Below are 12,500 nucleotides of genomic sequence, written 5' to 3' on the forward strand. Positions count from 1 at the left end.
CCAGTTCAGAAATGCGTGGCTTCACCTTGGCAAGTGCCACTCTCATGTCATTTTCGCAACAATGTCTGTTCCTTTTCTTCGTTTTTATGTCCAGCATCCTCGAAAAGTATTGCTCGCAAAGATATGTTGTAACAAACGGTATGAAAATCTCCAGAGCTTTCTTAGCAATAACAGGGTACGTTACCATTTATTGACACCAAATCGTTGAAAGCGTTGTTGTTCTGAAGAGTTGCTGTTGAACCTGGCTCTGCTGAATTTCAATGATTTCATTGAGGTATTCATCATTGACATCTGTTGTCTCAACACTAAACGTGAACGGCTGTCTCACCCATGCTGGATATGACTCTCTTGTAGGGAAGGATATGACTCTCTTGCAAGCTCATCTAAGTGCGTGGCAATTGCTTGCTTCAGTTCCGCGGGTACAGAAATGTCTCCGATTCCAGATACATCTTCGATCTTACTTACACAGTCGTCCAGCAGGGGAAAGTTTGCGAAGTTATTGTTCTCTGTTCGTCGTTTCCATAACGGTAGCTTTTTTTGAAAAGCCTTTTTGAAAAGCCGCTTCGATGATATTGACTCCACCGCCCTACATCTTTGGATTGAGATGATTGAGAGCTGCGAAGATATCGGCCATGTACGCTAAAATGAGAATGAACTCAGAATTTTTGAAGCAATAAGCATGACAATGTTGGTGCTCTTGCAAAAACAGGACTAATTCCACACGCACGGCAAAAACACGATTCAGCACCTGTCCCCGGGATAACCACCGAACGTTAGAATGGTACAGAAGTACCTCGAATTCAGAGCCCATTTCTTTACACAGCTCACTGAAGATGCGATGCCTCAGAGCACTAGTTGGCACATAGTTCACGCATTCCACTACAATTTTTAATACTTCTGCCAGTTTTGGAGGCAAGGTTTTTGTTGCCAACGCATGCCTGTGCAGAATAGAATGCGTAACAATGATGTGTGGTGCATCGGCTTTCACTAGCGCACCAAAACCAGACTTTCTTCCCAGCATGACTGGAGCTCCGTCCGAACAAACTGCAGAAACCATATCCCACGAAAGATTGTTGTCTTTGAAGAAGTCATCCACAAGTTTCTTCACATCGGCTGCCTTAGTTGTTGTTGTAAGAGGCTTACAAAATAAAAAAATCTTCCTTTATCACGTCGTCTTTCACATAGCGCATGAATACAGCAAGCTGGCTTAGATTGGAAACGTCTGTGGTCTCGTCGAGTTGAAGGCTGAATTTTGCCGGGCTTGAAATCAGATCTGCAACTACTTGAGCCAAGATGTCTTTGCTCATGTCCTCTATTCTGTCGCTGATGGTGTCATTTGAAAGAAGAATTTGGGATAACTTAACTTCAGCCTCTTTAACCAGCATGATATGCGCCATCTTCAACACAGCTGGTTTTATGAGTGTTTCACCAATGGTGTGTGGTTTTCCCTGCTTTGCGATCAGTTAAGCAACTTCGTACGATGCTGTGAGGATCGGTTTGTTGATGGGTACAAAGCCGAGAACAGGCAGAGTAGCCTTTTCAACGAATCTGGCTCTCTTCACCTTGAATTCAGCGAGCGTTGTGTTCTTGTATTTTCCATCTCCATGCAGCTTAAGGAAGTGTTCTCTGCTCAACTTGGCATTGCAAATCATGCAGTTAGGACACTGACTCCCATCACGTTCCGTTATACATGTGAATCGATATTGTACATATTCTTCCGACCACTTTCTTTTTTTGCTCGACATGAAGGGATTAAAATATTAAGAAAGAAATCATAAGACGTACCATCACGACAGTCACAAGTCGACTACTGAGCGCACCAAATTCCCTGCAGCACAGATAGGCCAAGTGTTGTAGCGTGATCACCTGCAGCCAATGATGGCCAAGCGGAGCGTGTCATCACGAATCATATTAGTCGGATGTGTCGAACCCCTGAGACTGACTCACCGAACCCCTGGGGTTCGATCGAACCCAGGTTAAGAACCACTGTGCTAAAGCAACACTCGAGTGGTTTAAAGGGAAACATTTAAATGTCTTGGAATGGCCTAGTCAAAGCTCAATCCAATTGAGAATCTGTGTTATGACTTAAAGATTGCTGTACACCAGTGGAACCCATCCGACTCGAAGGAGCTGGAGCAGTTTTGCCTTAAAGAATGGGAAAAAAATCCCAGTGGCTAGATGTGCCAAGCTTATAGAGACCCCAAGAGACTTGCAGCTGTAATTACGGCAAAAGTTGGCTCTACAAAGTATTGACTTTGGGTGGGTGAATAGTTATGCACGCTCAAGTTTTCTGTATTTTTCATCTAATTTCTAAAAACAAAAGATAGATAGATAGATAGATAGATAGATAGATAGATAGATAGATAGATAGATAGATAGATAGATAGATAGATAGATAGATAGATAGATAGATAGATAGACCTACTCTTTAACATGTTTCCTACAGGGAACAGAGTTCCTCATGCAGGTCCCAGTCAGGATGTCTACGTTGTCAACGACGACGAAGGGCTTCTCCTCCAGAGTCACGATAGACAGGTGGTTCTCATCGGCCTCCTCGTCTCCCCACGAGTTATACCTGCTCAGACAGACATTATAATGCCTTATAACAAGATATACCTGCTTACAAACACACATTATAATTAATTCTAACAAGATATACCTGCTCACACACATTATAATGCCTTATAACAAGATATACCTGCCCACACAGACATTATAATGCCTTATAACAAGATATACCTGCTCACACACACATTATAATGCCTTATAACAAGATATACCTGCTAACACACACATTATAATGCATTATAACAAGATATACCTGCTCACACACACATTATAATGCTTTATAACGAGTTACGCCTGCTTACACAGAAAACCAGGGGGTTAGAGATAGACTAGTGTCCTGTCCAGGGCTTAAGGTAGACTAGTGTCCTGTCCAGGGGGTTAGGGTTAGACTAGTGTCCTGTCCAGGGCTTAAGGTAGACTAGTGTCCTGTCCAGGGGGTTAGGGTTAGACTAGTGTCCTCTCCAGGGGGTTAGGGTTAGACTAGTGTCCTGTCTAGGGGCTTAGGGTTAGACTAGTGTCCTGTCCAGGAGGTTAGGGTTAGACTAGTGTCCTGTGCAGGGGGTTACGGTTAGACTAGTGTCCTGTCCAGGGGGGTTAGGGGTTAGACTAGTGTCCTCTCCAGGGGGTTAGGGTTAGCCTAGTGTCCTGTCTAGGGGGTTAGGGATAGACTAGTGTCCTTTATATTACATGTAACTATGTCATATTAACAATGTAAATTGATTTTAAAATAGTTGTACCTGGGCCATACCGGGAACATCAGAGACAGGGTCCCATTCTCCCAACGACCCATCTAGAGAGAGAGAGAGAGAGAGAGAGAGAGAGAGAGAGAGAGAGAGAGAGAGAGAGAGAGAGAGAGAGAGAGAGAGAGAGAGAGAGAGAGAGAGAGAGAGAGAGAGAGAGAGAGAGAGAGAGAGAGCAACAACAACAAATCATCATCATCATCATCATCACTATCATCATCATCATCATCATCATCATCATCATCATCATCACTTGTTACCTTCTCCCATGTTCTATTTGGATGAAGGACAATGACGGACAGTTTGGGGTTGGCTTGGTATCCGTCTACCGTGAAGGACAGGTCCCGCTCTTCGTAGGTCACCTGCATCATGTTCCTGTAACACATAAATTCATCATCATCATCATCATCATCATCATCATCATCATCATCATCATCATCATCATCATCATCATCATCATCATCATCATCATCATCATCATCATCATCATCACTATCATCATCATCATCATCATCATCATCATCATCATCATCATCATCATCATCATCATCATCATCATCATCATCATCATCATCATCACTATCATCCTCATCACTATCATCATTATCATCATCATCATCATCACTATCATCATCATCACCATCATCATCATCATCATCACTATCATCATTATCATCATCATCATCACCATCATCATCATCATCATCATCATCATCATCATCATCATCATCATCATCATCATCACCACTATCATCATCATCATCATCATCATCATCATCATCATCACTATCATCATCATCACTATCATCATCATCATCATCATCATCATCACCATCATCATCATCACTATCATCATCATCATCATCATCATCATCATCATCATCATCACCATCATCATCATCACTATCATCATCATCACTATCATCATCATCATCATCATCATCACTATCATCATCATCATCATCATCACTATCATCACTATCATCATCATCATCATCATCATCACTATCATCATCATCATCATCATTATCATTATCCATCATCATCCTCATCATCATCATCATCATCATCACTATCATCATCATCATCATCATCATCATCATCACCATCATCATCATCACTATCATCATCATCATCATCACTATCATCATCATCATCATCATCACTATCATCATCATCATCATCATCACTATCATCACTATCATCATCATCATCATCATCACCACCAACACCATCATCATCATCATCATCATCACTATCATCATCATCATCACTATCATCATCATCACCATCATCATCATCACTATCATCATCATCATCATCAACCCAACTAGTAGAGTGTTCCAAGCCATTCTTCCAGTTTCCCCCAGCCATGCCACATCATGGAGATATTCTACAATCGACTGATTCAACTAATGAAGGGTTTTGATGAAGAGGAGACAAACTGAATCAGGTGTGTTAGTTCTGGAATACATCCAATAGGGGAATGGGATGGGAGTCCTCAAGGAGTGGTTTGGGTAACAACTATAAGGGGAATGGATCGGAGTCCTCAAGGAGTGGTTTGGGAAACAACTGTAAGGGGAATGGATGGGAGTCCTCAAGGAGTGGCTTGGGTAACAACTATAAGGGGAATGGATGGGAGTCCTCAAGGAGTGGTTTGGGTAACAACTATAAGGGGAATGGATCGGAGTCCTCAAGGAGTGGTTTGGGAAACAACTGTAAGGGGAATGGATGGGAGTCCTCAAGGAGTGGTTTGGGTAACAACTATAAGGGGAATGGATGGGAGTCCTCAAGGAGTGGTTTGGGTAACAACTATAAGGGGAATGGATGGGAGTCCTCAAGGAGTGGTTTGGGAAACAACTGTAAGGGGAATGGATCGGAGTCCTCAAGGAGTGGTTTGGGAAACAACTATAAGGGGAATGGATCGGAGTCCTCAAGGAGTGGTTTGGGAAACAACTGTAAGGGGAATGGATTGGAGTCCTCAAGGAGTGGTTTGGGTAACAACTATAAGGGAATGGATCGGAGTCCTCAAGGAGTGGTTTGGGTAACAACTGTAAGGGGAATGGATGGGAGTCCTCAAGGAGTGGTTTGGGAAACAACTGTAAGGGAATGGATCGGAGTCCTCAAGGAGTGGTTTGGGTAACAACTATAAGGGGAATGGGTGGGTGTCCTCAAGGAGTGGTTTGGGTAACAACTATAAGGGGAATGGGTGGGAGTCCTCAAGGAGTGGTTTGGGAAACAACTATAAGGGGAATGGATGGGAGTCCTCAAGGAGTGGTTTGGGTAACAACTATAAGGGAATGGATCGGAGTCCTCAAGGAGTGGTTTGGGAAACAACTATAAGGGAATGGGTGGGTGTCCTCAAGGAGTGGATCAGAGTCCTCAGGGAGTGGTTTGGGACAGAGAGGACAGAGAGAGAGAGAGAGAGAGAGAGAGAGAGAGAGAGAGAGAGAGAGAGAGAGAGAGAGAGAGAGAGAGAGAGAGAGAGAGAGAGAGAGAGAGAGAAGACAGAGAGAGAGAGAGAGAGAGAGAGAGAGAGAGAGAGAGAGAGAGAGAGAGAGAGAGAGAGAGAGAGAGAGAGAGAGAGAGAGAGAGAGAGAGAGACATATTTCCCCCAGATCACACAGATCCATAAAGAATTCGAAAACAAATCCAATTTTGAAAAACTCCCATATCTTTTGGGTGAAATTCCACAGTGTTCCATCACCGCAGCAAGATTTGTGACCTGTTGCCACGAGAAAAGGCAACCAGTGAAGAACAAACACCATTGTAAATACTACCCATATTTATGCTTATTCATTTTATCTTGTGTCCTTTAACTATTTGTACATTGTATATATATAATATGACAATTGTAATGTCTTTACTGTTTTTAAACTTCTGTATGTGTAATGTTTACTGTTAATTTTTGTTGTTTTTCACTTTATATATTCACTTTGTATGTTGTCTACCTCACTTGCTTTGGCAATGTTAACACATGTTTCCCATGCCAATAAAGCACTTGAATTGAATTGAATTGAATTGAGAGAGAAAGAGAGAGAGAGAGAGAGAGAGAGAGAGAGAGAGACAGAGAGAGACAGAGAGAGAGAGAGAGAAAGATAGAGAGAGAGAGAGAAAGAAAGAGAGGACAGAGAGAGAGAGAGAGAGAGAGAGAGAGAGAGAGAGAGAGAGAGAGAGAAAGGATGGAAGGAAGGAAGGAAGGACGGAAGGAAGGAAGGAAGGAAGGGGAGAAAGAGGAAGAGGAGTTGAATGTGTGTGTGAGGGGGAGGCAGTGTCAGAGGCCAAACTGCTCTCTGGGAAAAACAAACACTGCATTGATTTCTCTCTAAAGATACACACGCCTGGAGGACACACACGCACGCACGCACGCACGCACGCACGCACGCACGCACGCACGCACGCACGCACGCACGCACTGCTCTCACACACACACACACACACACACACACACACACACACACACACACACACACACACACACACACACACACACACACACACACACACACACACACACACACAGAGAGAGGTCTGCCCTCAACACATCTACTTCGACACCAATCACTATTAAATTCACTGTACAAAATTTAACATATTGTAGTTGCAGTTTAACTGTAGAGTAATGTATTAAAACTGTCTACAACATAGTTCTACAGTAATATATTACAACTGTCTACAACATAGTTCTACAGTAATATATTACAACTGTCTATTGTCGTTTTTTAACGCAACGTAACGTAATCAACACTGCTAGCTAGCCAGCTAGCCCCCGAATAGCAGCACTGTAGAAACTATTACACTCAACGGAACGACTTGATTAGTGTAGTGTCAACAACGCAGCCACTGCCAGCTAGCCTACTTCAGCAGTACTGTATCATTTTAATCATTTTAGTCAATAAGATTCTTGCTACGTAAGCTTAACTTTCTGAACATTCGAGACGTGTAGTCCACTTGTCATTCCAATCTCCTTTGCATTAGCGTAGCCTCTTCTGTAGCCTGTCAACTATGTGTCTGTCTATCCCTGTTCTCTCCTCTCTGCACAGACCATACAAACGCTCCACACCGCGTGGCCGCGGCCACCCTAATCTGGTGGTCCCAGCGCGCACGACCCACGTGGAGTTCCAGGTCTCCGGTAGCCTCTGGAACTGCCGATCTGCGGCCAACAAGGCAGAGTTCATCTCAGCCTATGCCTCCCTCCAGTCCCTCGACTTCTTGGCACTGACGGAAACATGGATCACCACAGATAACACTGCCACTCCTACTGCTCTCTCTTCGTCGCCCACGTGTTCCGCACACCCCGAGAGCTTCTGGTCAGCGGGGTGGTGGCACTGGGATCCTCATCTCTCCCAAGTGGTCATTCTCTCTTTCTCCCCTTACCCATCTGTCTATCGCCTCCTTTGAATTCCATGCTGTCACAGTTACCAGCCCTTTCAAGCTTAACATCCTTATCATCTATCGCCCTCCAGGTTCCTCGGAGAGTTCATCAATGAGCTTGATGCCTTGATAAGCTCCTTTCCTGAGGACGGCTCACCTCTCACAGTTCTGGGCGACTTTAACCTCCCCACGTCTACCTTTGACTCATTCCTCTCTGCCTCCTTCTTTCCACTCCTCTCCTCTTTTGACCTCACCCTCTCACCTTCCCCCCCTACTCACAAGGCAGGCAATACGCTCGACCTCATCTTTACTAGATTCTGTTCTTCCACTAACCTCATTGCAACTCCCCTCCAAGTCTCCGACCACTACCTTGTATCCTTTTCCCTCTCGCTCTCATCCAACACTTCCCACACTGCCCCTACTCGGATGGTATCGCGCCGTCCCAACCTTCGCTCTCTCTCCCCCGCTACTCTCTCCTCTTCCATCCTATCATCTCTTCCCTCTGCTCAAACCTTCTCCAACCTATCTCCTGATTCTGCCTCCTCAACCCTCCTCTCCTCCCTTTCTGCATCATTTGACTCTCTATGCCCCCTATCCTCCAGGCCGGCTCGGTCCTCCCCTCCCGCACCGTGGCTCGACGACTCATTGCGAGCTCACAGAACAGGGCTCCGGGCAGCCGAGCGGAAATGGAGGAAAACTCGCCTCCCTGCGGACCTGGCATCCTTTCGCTCCCTCCTCTCTACATTTTCCTCTTCTGTCTCTGCTGCTAAAGCCACTTTCTACAACTCTAAATTCCAAGCTTCTGCCTCTAACCCTAGAAATCTCTTTGCCACCTTCTCCTCCCTCCTGAATCCTCCTCCCCCCCTCCTCCCTCTCTGCAGATGACTTCGTCAACCATTTTGAAAAGAAGGTCGACGACATCCGATCCTCGTTTGCTAAGTCAAACGACACCGCTGGTTCTGCTCACACTGCCCTACCCTGTGCTCTGACCTCTTTCTCCCCTCTCTCTCCAGATGAAATCTCGCGTCTTGTGACGGCCGGCCGCCCAACAACCTGCCCGCTTGACCCTATCACCTCCTCTCTTCTCCAGACCATTTCCGGAGACCTTCTCCCTTACCTCACCTCGCTCATCAACTCATCCCTGACCGCTGGCTACGTCCCTTCCGTCTTCAAGAGAGCGAGAGTTGCACCCCTTCTGAAAAAACCTACACTCGATCCCTCCGATGTCAACAACTACAGACCAGTATCCCTTCTTTCTTTTCTCTCCAAAACTCTTGAACGTGCCGTCCTTGGCCAGCTCTCCCGCTATCTCTCTCTGAATGACCTTCTTGATCCAAATCAGTCAGGTTTCAAGACTAGTCATTCAACTGAGACTGCTCTTCTCTGTATCACGGAGGCGCTCCGCACCGCTAAAGCTAACTCTCTCTCCTCTGCTCTCATCCTTCTAGACCTATCGGCTGCCTTTGATACTGTGAACCATCAGATCCTCCTCTCCACCCTCTCCGAGTTGGGCATCTCCGGCGCGGCCCACGCTTGGATTGCGTCCTACCTGACAGGTCGCTCCTACCAGGTGGCGTGGCGAGAATCTGTCTCCTCACCACGCGCTCTCACCACTGGTGTCCCCCAGGGCTCTGTTCTAGGCCCTCTCCTATTCTCGCTATACACCAAGTCACTTGGCTCTGTCATAACCTCACATGGTCTCTCCTATCATTGCTATGCAGATGACACACAATTAATCTTCTCCTTTCCCCCCTTCTGATGACCAGGTGGCGAATCGCATCTCTGCATGTCTGGCAGACATACCAGTGTGGATGACGGATCACCACCTCAAGCTGTACCTCGGCAAGACGGAGCTGCTCTTCCTCCCGGGGGAAGGACTGCCCGTTCCATGATCTCGCCATCACGGTTGACAACTCCATTGTGTCCTCCTCCCAGAGCGCTAAGAACCTTGGCGTGATCCTGGACAACACCCTGTCGTTCTCAACTAACATCAAGGCGGTGGCCCGTTCCTGTAGGTTCATGCTCTACAACATCCGCAGAGTACGACCCTGCCTCACACAGGAAGCTGCGCAGGTCCTAATCCAGGCACTTGTCATCTCCCGTCTGGATTACTGCAACTCGCTGTTGGCTGGGCTCCCTGCCTGTGCCATTAAACCCCTACAAGCTCATCCAGAACGCCGCAGCCCGTCTGGTGTTCAACCTTCCCAAGTTCTCTCACGTCACCCCGCTCCTCCGCTCTCTCCACTGGCTTCCAGTTGAAGCTTGCATCCGCTACAAGACCATGGTGCTTGCCTACGGAGCTGTGAGGGGAACGGCACCTCAGTACCTCCAGGCTCTGATCAGGCCCTACACCCAAACAAGGGCACTGCGTTCATCCACCTCTGGCCTGCTCGCCTCCCTACCACTGAGGAAGTACAGTTCCCGCTCAGCCCAGTCAAAACTGTTCGCTGCTCTGGCCCCCCAATGGTGGAACAAACTCCCTCACGACGCCAGGACAGCGGAGTCAATCACCACCTTCCGGAGACACCTGAAACCCCACCTCTTTAAGGAATACCTAGGATAGGATAAAATAATCCTTCTCACCCCCCCCCTTTAAGATTTAGATGCACTATTGTAAAGTGACTGTTCCACTGGATGTCATAAGGTGAATGCACCAATTTGTAAGTCGCTCTGGATAAGAGCGTCTGCTAAATGACTTAAATGTAAATGTAAATGTAAAATGTAAATGTCTACAACATAGTTCTACAGTAATATATTACAACTGTCTACTACATAGTTCTACAGTAATATATTACAACTGTCTACAACATAGTTCTACAGTAATATATTACAACTGTCTACAACATAGTTCTACAGTAATGTATTAAAACTATCTACAACATAGTTCTACAATAATATAGATAAACTTTATACAACATAGTTCTACAGTAATGTATTAAAACAGTTTACAACATAGTTCTACAGTAATATATTACAACTATCTACAAAATGGTTCTACAATAATATAGATAAACTGTTTACAACATAGTTCTACAGTAATATAGATAAACTGTCTACAACATAGTTCTACAGTAATATAGTTAAACTGTCTACAACATAGTTCTACAGTAATATAGATAAACTGTTTACAACATAGTTCTACAGTAATATATTTAAACAGTCTACAACATAGTTCTACAGTAATATATTAAAACAGTCTACCCAACGTAGTTGTACTACAGTACCAGTCAAAAGTTTGGACACACCTCCTCATTCAAGGGTTTTTCTTTATTTTTACTATTTTATAGATTGTAGAATAATAGGGAAGACATCAAAACTATGAAATAATATATTTGGAATAATGTTGTTTCCAAAAACTGTTAAACCATTTCAAAATATGTTTTATATTTGAGATTCGACTAAGTAGCCACCTTTTGCCTTGATGACAGCTTTGCACACTCTTGGCATTCTCTCAACCAGCTTCATGAGGTAGTCACCTGGAATGCATTTCAATTAACAGGTGTGCCTTGTTAAAAGTTCATTTGTGGAATTTCTTTCCTTCTTAATGTGTTTGAGCCAATCTGTTGTGTTGTGACAAGGTAGGGGTTGTATACAGAAGATAGCCAGCCCTATTTGGTAAAAGACAGAGTCCATATTATGGCAAGAACAGCTCAAATAAGCAAAGAGAAACTACAGTCCAACATTACTTTAAGACATAAATGTCAGTCAATCCGGAAAATTCTTCAAAAGTTTCTTCAAGTGCAGTTGCAAAAACCATCAAGCGCTATGATGAAACTGGCTCTCATGTGGACCGCCACAGGAACGGAAGACCCAGAGTTACCTCTGCTGCAGAGGATACATTTATTAGAGTTACCAGCCTCAGAAATTGCAGCCCAAATAAATGCTTCACAGAGTTCAAGGAACAGACACATCTCAACATCAACTGTTCAGAAAAGGCTGCATGAATCAGGCCTTCATGGCCGAATTGCTGCAAGGAAACCACTACTAAAGGACACCAATAACATGAAGAGACTTGCTGGGGCCAAGAAACAAAAGCAATCGATATTAGACTGTTGGAAATCTGTCCTTTAGTCTGAATTTATATAGTAGTCCAACCGCCGTGTATTCGTGAGACGCAGAGTAGGTGAACGGATGATCTCCGCATGTGTGGTTCCCACCGTGAAGCATGGAGGAGTAGGTGTGATGGTGTGGGGGTGCTTTGCTGGTGACACTGTCTGTGATTTATTTAGAATTCAAAGCACACTTAACCAGCATGGCTGCGATTCTGCTGCCATCCCATCTGATTTGGGCTTAGATTGACTATTATTTGTTTTTCAACTGGAGCAATACGCCGTCCTGTGTGGTTTGCGTTTGTTTCTCAACGGGACAATGACCCAACACACCTACAGGCTGTGTAAGGGCTATTTGACCAAGAAGGAGAGTGATGGAGTGCTGCATCAGATGACCTGGCCTCTGCAATCCCCCAACCTCAACCCAATAGAGATGGTTTAGGATGAGTTGAGTGAAGGAAAAGCAGCCAACAAGTGCTCAGCATATGTGGGAACTCCTTCAAGACTGTTGGGAAAAGCATTCCAGGTGATGCTGTTTTGAAAGAATGCCAAGAGTGTGCCAAAAGCTGTCATCAAGGCAAAGAGATGGCAACTTTGAAGAATCTATCAAATCTAAAACATATTTGGATTTTATCAACAATTTTTGGAAGCTACATTATTCCCAAATATATTATTTCATAGTTTGGATGTGTTCTGTGTGGAAAGGACATCTGCGTGACGTTGTAAAGAATTACAGACCATGTCAAAGGCATATTTGGAGTTTTGTGGA

At 44.8% G+C, this 12,500-nt stretch overlaps 1 pseudogene; it reads right to left on the reverse strand.

Annotated features, from left to right (window-relative positions):
- Nucleotides 1-12,500, reverse strand: part of LOC124025535 — a 60,367-nt pseudogene that overhangs the window by 36,886 nt on the left and 10,981 nt on the right.

This window comes from Oncorhynchus gorbuscha, unplaced genomic scaffold (assembly GCF_021184085.1).
Source record: "Oncorhynchus gorbuscha isolate QuinsamMale2020 ecotype Even-year unplaced genomic scaffold, OgorEven_v1.0 Un_scaffold_2273, whole genome shotgun sequence".
Lineage (NCBI taxonomy): Eukaryota > Metazoa > Chordata > Actinopteri > Salmoniformes > Salmonidae > Oncorhynchus > Oncorhynchus gorbuscha.